The sequence below is a fragment of the Aethalodelphis obliquidens genome, unplaced genomic scaffold, assembly GCF_003676395.1.
Source record: "Aethalodelphis obliquidens isolate GAN/ISIS:26980383/991018 unplaced genomic scaffold, ASM367639v1 scaffold17, whole genome shotgun sequence".
Taxonomy (NCBI): domain Eukaryota; kingdom Metazoa; phylum Chordata; class Mammalia; order Artiodactyla; family Delphinidae; genus Aethalodelphis; species Aethalodelphis obliquidens.
The window spans coordinates 32959987-32966639 of NW_020837961.1; the positions used below are offsets into that span (position 1 = coordinate 32959987).

Genomic DNA, 6653 nt, shown 5'->3' on the forward strand with positions numbered 1-6653 from the left:
GATTGCAAGAGACAAAAACTAAATTCAAACTAGCATAAACAAAAAAGGGTGGCAGGGCTTCCCTGGTGGCGCAGTGGTTGAGAGTCCGCCTGCTGATACAGGGGACATGGGTTCGTGCTCCGGTCTGGAAAGATCCCACATGCCGTGGAGTGGCTAGGCCCGTGAGCCATGGCCACTGAGCCTGCGTGTCTGGAGCCTGTGCTCCACAACGGGAGAGGTCACAACAGTGAGATGCCCGCATACCGGAAAAAAAAAAAAAAAAAGTACTGGTGAGAGATAGGAATAGACAAATTAGTGCTAATTTCTTCTTTCATAGGGAAGGACTTATCAAATCATTTTATTCTTTATCAACAATAATGATCATAAAACATTTAAAAGTACAAAAAAATATGAACAGGAAAATGAATGAAAATAGTGCACAATCCCATCACTCAATATAGAATCAGTGTTGTTTATTTATTTATTTATTTGGCTGCTCAGCCTGCAGGATCTTAGTTCCCCAACCAGGGATCGAACCTGGGCTCGTCAGTGAAAGCGCCGAGTCCTAACCACTGAACCTCCAGGGAATTCCCTCAAAGCGTTTTTAAATTAAAAACAACTACAGTTTGAATTTTTAAGACTACCTAGATTATTAATTAATGAATGAATCCTCTCTTTCAACTAACATTTGAGTTCCTTACTACATGGCAATCACTCTGGGTTCTGGGTGTATTTTTGTGAGCAGGACAGAGAAGGTGGCTATCCTGATGAAGCTTCGTATGTGGATAGATGTTAGACTAATAACTTGCAAATAAAGAATTGAAAAACGCTTTGAAGAAATATTAAAGAGTGTTATGAAAAAGAATAATAAGGGAACATATTTTTTGGAGGGCCGCGCCTTGTGGCTTGTGGGATCTTTAGTTCCCCGACCAGGGATTGAACCTAGGCCACAGCAGTGAAAGTGCTGAGTCTTAACCACTGAACCACCAGGGAATTCCCAGGGAATATAATTTAAATTTAGCATTAAGGAAGGCTTTATTAAGTGATGTTTGAACAGAGAAACCTGAAAGATGAGTACCTTCTTCGGCACTTAAATAAAATGAAAGCAATGAAAACATATCTGACACACAGTATTCAGTAAATACTGTTGAATGAATGAATGCTATTCTAAATGTCAGAAAACAAAGCAAACATTAAAACAGAAAGCATAAGACAAGATCTCAAAAGTTATTTCAAAATCATAGTTGTGCAAATAAACATAAATGCTACAAACTGCCCAATTAGAAGATGAAGTCTCTTAGGTTAAAATCAAAGTCCAACTAAGTGTTATGATGCAAGGGTTAGAAATATCGGAATAGGCAAGGAGCAAGTAGAAGAAGGACAAGGAAGTAGAAAGGGAAGAGGAGGAGAATGAGAAGGAAAAAAGTAGGGGGAGATGATATTAATAGTAAAGTAGGATTCAAATGCCATAAAAATGTATCTACACAATAATGATAATGTAGTCATGTACATAAATAACATAGCATTAATATATTTAAGTCAGAACTATTAGATTCCTAAAGAGAAATGTAGAGAACTACAATTGCTGTGGAAGATTTCAACAGATCTTAATATTTATCAAGTTGATTAAAAAGAACATAGAGTATTAGAATATAATATAACAGTGTTGAATTAATAGCTACAGATAGAATATTTTCTCCCACAAGTATGCAACTTATTTCCAAGCATCCTCGATTATTATAATCTGTATCAGAAAGTAGAAATTTTACAGACCACATTCTTTGACCATATGTGATACAACAAATTAATAATTAAACTTTAAGCAAAACCAAAAACTCTAATCCCTTAGAAATATAAAAAGTACTTGTACATATAATTATTGGGTCAAAGAAGAAATCTTCAATTTTAGTCTGTTTAGAAAATAAGGACATTGAGGCTATAACATCAAATGCTGTGGTTTGAAGCTAAAACTACATTCAAGAGTGCCTGATGGCCTTAAATGCCCTAGATTGCCCTGCTTTCACTGTAATTGTTATTGACATCCAAAATGGATGACTAACCAAAATTAAGGGATTGTTGGAATTGATCTACCATAAATTCATGAATATTTTTTAATCGTATTTATTTTGCTGGAGAACTCGACTCATGTTTGAAGAAACTGGCTTGGAAGATTACAGTGAGGTTCGTGTTCAGATTTTAGGATTTGAGGAGACATACGGAGCACAAGCTGAAGCAAATTTAAATGGAGTAAGTAGAACAGATTTCTCATTCCAGTGCATATTAGTGGGTTGAAATACAATAAGTCCCCTACATGTGAACCTCCAAGTTGCGAACTTTGGAAGATGCTAATGTGCGTTCACATGTCCAATCACAGAAGTTAGTTCACGTGTCTGGCGTACATTGTCATGTGTGTGCATCCTCTATAGTAGTTGTGCTTTTGTGTACTTTACTGTACAGTACTGTATAGTGTACAGTAGTACAGTATCTTTATTTCAAGCCTAGGATGTCTGGAAGCAAGCGTAAAAGCAGCGGTGAGGTAGCTGTTACTACTGTACTTTTCAAGGTACTGTACTGTAAGATTAAAAATGTTTTCTTTATTTTTTGTGTTTGTTTTCTATGTATTATTTGTGTAAAAAGTATTATAAACCTATTACAGTACAGTATTATAAACCTATATAGCCAATGGTGTTAGTTGGGTACCTAGACTAACTTTGTTGGACTTACAAACAAATTGGACATACGGACATGCTCTCAGAATGGGAATGGAACTCGTTTATATGTAGGGGACTTACTGTATTCTTACTCAGTTATGTATGAAAGTATTTACTGTAAAGCCCAGCCTAGCTAAGGTTTAATGGGTAATGAATTTTGGGTTACTTCTATTTTACAGCGTGTATTTTTTTTTTAAATCTGTAGTTTTATAACAAGCTTATTATTCTATTTGAATATTCTATTTACCTATGGCAAAACTTACCCCAATTCCATTCCCTTCCTTTCTTGCTCCACCTTTAATATCTGAGTTATGTTTAGGCTCTTGGGTGTCACGTATATGGTTTTCTTCAAAAGTTTTTAGAGTTATGAATTTAAAATTTTTAACTTCTAACTTGTTCTTAATATATGTTGTTTGTTCTTTAGCAGTAAAAACAAAAGTATTTTTTTCCATTCTTGCTGGAAATTTTCTACTCTTGACTAGAAAACAGATCAGTGATTTAGAATTAGTATTTGTTTATATTAAAAAAATTCAACATATAAAGTATGTCAAAATCTATTGTAACCACCCATTAGAAATCAATTTCATTAATCTAATTTAATCCAAGATATGTTGAAGTTATTTTTAAAAATATGGATAGCTAAATTAAATAAAATGAAATATGATCAATGTCATTAAATTATGGTTAATTAATTTGACCTTGTCTAGGTAGTTTTTTCTGTATTCATATGTTTATTCCTAGCAGCATTATTACAGATGTGTCTTATATAAACTTTCTGTTCACATCGTTAACCCTTTTTAGGACTTTTTAACCCCAGTAGTCATATTCACAATGGTTTGACCATCTTATTTATCCCAGAGTATTTGTAGATATTCTGGTTTATAGTGATTGCTTTCACTTGTGTTAATCAAAGATGGGAAAATGTATGGGAAACAGCAGTGACAATAGTAACAGTAACAACACTAACTGAGGGGTTGCTAAGTGTCAGGCAGTGTTCTGAGTGCTTCACTTGTGTTGTCCTTTAGCTCTCACAACCTTTTCAGGTAGATCTGTTAGTATTAATATGTCCATTTTATAAATGAGGAAACTCAGGCACACAGAGGTTGAATAATTTGTCTGTGATCAAACAGCTACTGAGGGACAGGACCGGATTTGCACCCCCTACAGTCTAGTTCTAGCATCTGCACTTTTAACCATCAAGAGCAAGAGTTTTATTTTAGTGTGGAGTGAATTAAAAAGACCTAAGACCTTTGTGACTGAATTATTAAGGCTTGAATAACATAAAATGATAATTTATTAAATTTTAGAAGAGAAAAATAATATTGTTATTCATAGTCCTAGATATATTAAATAACTCAAATATCTGTTCAAATTTTGAGATTCTTTTCTATTGAGAAATTTTCTCTTCTGTATGAAATAGTAAGCCCAACAAGATATTGACTAAATATTTTATTTCAATAACACTTTTTTAGAGAAGGACTTCTTGGTTTCATAATTTTTGCAGTCTGTTATTCATTTCATTTTATAAAACCCTGCAAATGCCAAAAACTCCTGTGTTTTATTTTGTACGACTAGTGTGTGGTAAGGTCAGGATATAAACTAGGGCCCATTTAGAATTATATAGGAAATTTTAGAAGCTTGATAAAACCCAGAAACAGGGACCGGGTGTCAAAGTGTAGATATTTCACTATTCATGGAAATGTGTGCTCTGTTAGTTTCCAGGTGGCTTAATTACCATATTTAATTCACTGAATAAGAGCTATTGAATGTAGAACTGAAAATGAAAGGTTATTGTGAAAGCCAACTTTTAATTTGTTGTTTGGAAGTTGCTCTTTATTAAAAGATGCTGGAAAACAGTGCCTATGTCTATTTTTCTTGATGTGCCATGAACCTACATTTAGTCACATAATTAAATTGTCAAATAGAGTCATTAAGTTGGTTTTAGACAGAGAGATTGACAGTAAACGTAATGGGAAAAGTAGAAGTTTAATTACTGGTCTTATTAAAATAATTATATCTCATATTTGTACTTGAAGCAATGTTTCACATCTGATGCCATTTATTTTCATCATAATAGCTCTATGCGGTAGTTAGGAAGCTGATATGATCTGCATTTTACTAAAAAGGAAAATTATGTTATGGAAAAGTAAACTGACTTGATTAAAGACAAGCAGGTCTTTGGAAGAAGAGGCAGAACTAGTCTCAGACTTCCACTCACTTTTAGTGACCTTCCAAATGACCACACTTTTCAAAGAAGGTGATTGTTGAATTCTTCAAATTTTCAAATAAGGCACTTTTATTTACATACTTATAAAATATAATTCTGTTTCAAAGTAGGACAATTGATTCATTCTGTAATAAACTATCCAGTGACTACAGATCATCTATGTTGTAAATATTCTTAGGAGAAACTGAGCTATAGCAGTTACACACATACAATTTAAAATCACCTGTCATATAAAGAAAGTAATCAGTATCAATGAAATAATAGAGGAAAAATGAAAAAAAAGGAATTTTACAAATGCAATTTTAGCAATTTTTCCAAGCTGCTATTACCATGAGTCAAGTTGTATTCTTTGTGGTTTTTTTTTTTTTTTTTGGCTGCGTTGGGTCTTCATTTGTGAGTGCGGGCTTTCTCTAGTTGCTGCGCGTAGGGGCTACTTTTCATTGCGGACTTCTCATTGCGGTGGCTTCTGTTGTTGCAGAGCAGGGGCTCTAGGCACGTGGCCTTCAGTAGTTGTGGTGCTTGGGCTCAGTAGTTGTGGCTCGCGGGCTCTAGAGCGCAGGCTCAGTAGTTGTGGCACATGGGCTTAGTTGCTTTGCGGCATGTGGGATCTTCCTGGACCAGGGCTCGAACCCGTGCCCCTGTATTGGCAGGAAGATTCTTAACCACTGCGCCACCAGGGAAGTCCTCAAGTTGTATTCTTAAGATAAAATTAATTGTTATTAATTTATGGAGACTCAGAGTTATCTATTTTTTTAAAGATTTTTTTTGATGTGGACCATTTTAAAAGTCTTTATTGAATTTGTTATAATATTGCTTCTGTTTTATGCTTTGGTCGCAAGGCATGTGCAATCTTAGCTCCCCGACCAGGGATCGAACCTGCAACCCCTGCATTGGAAGGCTAAGTCTTAACCAGTGGACCACCAGGGAAGTCCCTATTTTTAATAGGATGTTTATTTTTGTGGATATGCATGGCATAATCAGGAAAACATAATAATAAACTCCTTATAGTAATCATGTAAACTAGAGATATTTATATGGTCCAGAAGAAAATCTTTCATGCTATGCAGACACAGATTTGTGCCTTATTTTGAGCTATGCATTTGTTAATTTCTACTCTTTGTTAATAGAGTCCTTGAGAAGTAGTCCTTTGGCTTTCCGTACATCACAAACAGAAGGCAGCAGTGAAAATTTTTTCAAGAGAAATTGCACCAGCAGGGACTGGAATGGGTAAATGTACATATTTTTACAGTTACAGCTCTAAGAATCCCTTGCTTTCTTATCACCAGCTCAATTACAATATTCATTGGTTAGCCCTTCTGAACTTGGCAATGTGTGCTAAGCTATATGGACTGTGTTGTACTCATACCCCTTTAGCCTTTGAGCATTTTAATACCTTTAAACATTCATTGAATATATATTTCTTCTTGTAATACTTATATCAAGTTTATCAAAATTTTAGAAACCTCCTGACATTGTGTGGCTATCTGTATTTTCCCATTATGTGTATGCCAAATGATAGATTTAGGTGATAGTCCCAGATAAAGCAACATGGTAAAGTTCGCTTTGGGTTTTCTGTGCCCATGCTACCAGCCCCCACATTCGGATCCACTTCTCCAGGATGGTCTCTTCTTTCCTGGTGCCTGTAACGAGGTCTCATGATGCCATGTGCCACGCCACCCCCAGGCACACAGGACCCGTTCCGATAGTGCTCTAGTTTTTCCCTGAAACCTGAAATG

General features: G+C 35.2%; 1 non-coding gene across 1 annotated transcript; it reads right to left on the bottom strand.

Annotated features, from left to right (window-relative positions):
- Window positions 1-900: 900 nt before the first annotated feature.
- TRNAE-UUC (transfer RNA glutamic acid (anticodon UUC)) lies at window positions 901-972 on the bottom strand. Its single transcript has one exon. It is a non-coding gene; the product is annotated as a tRNA-Glu (tRNA).
- Window positions 973-6653: the final 5681 nt, after the last annotated feature.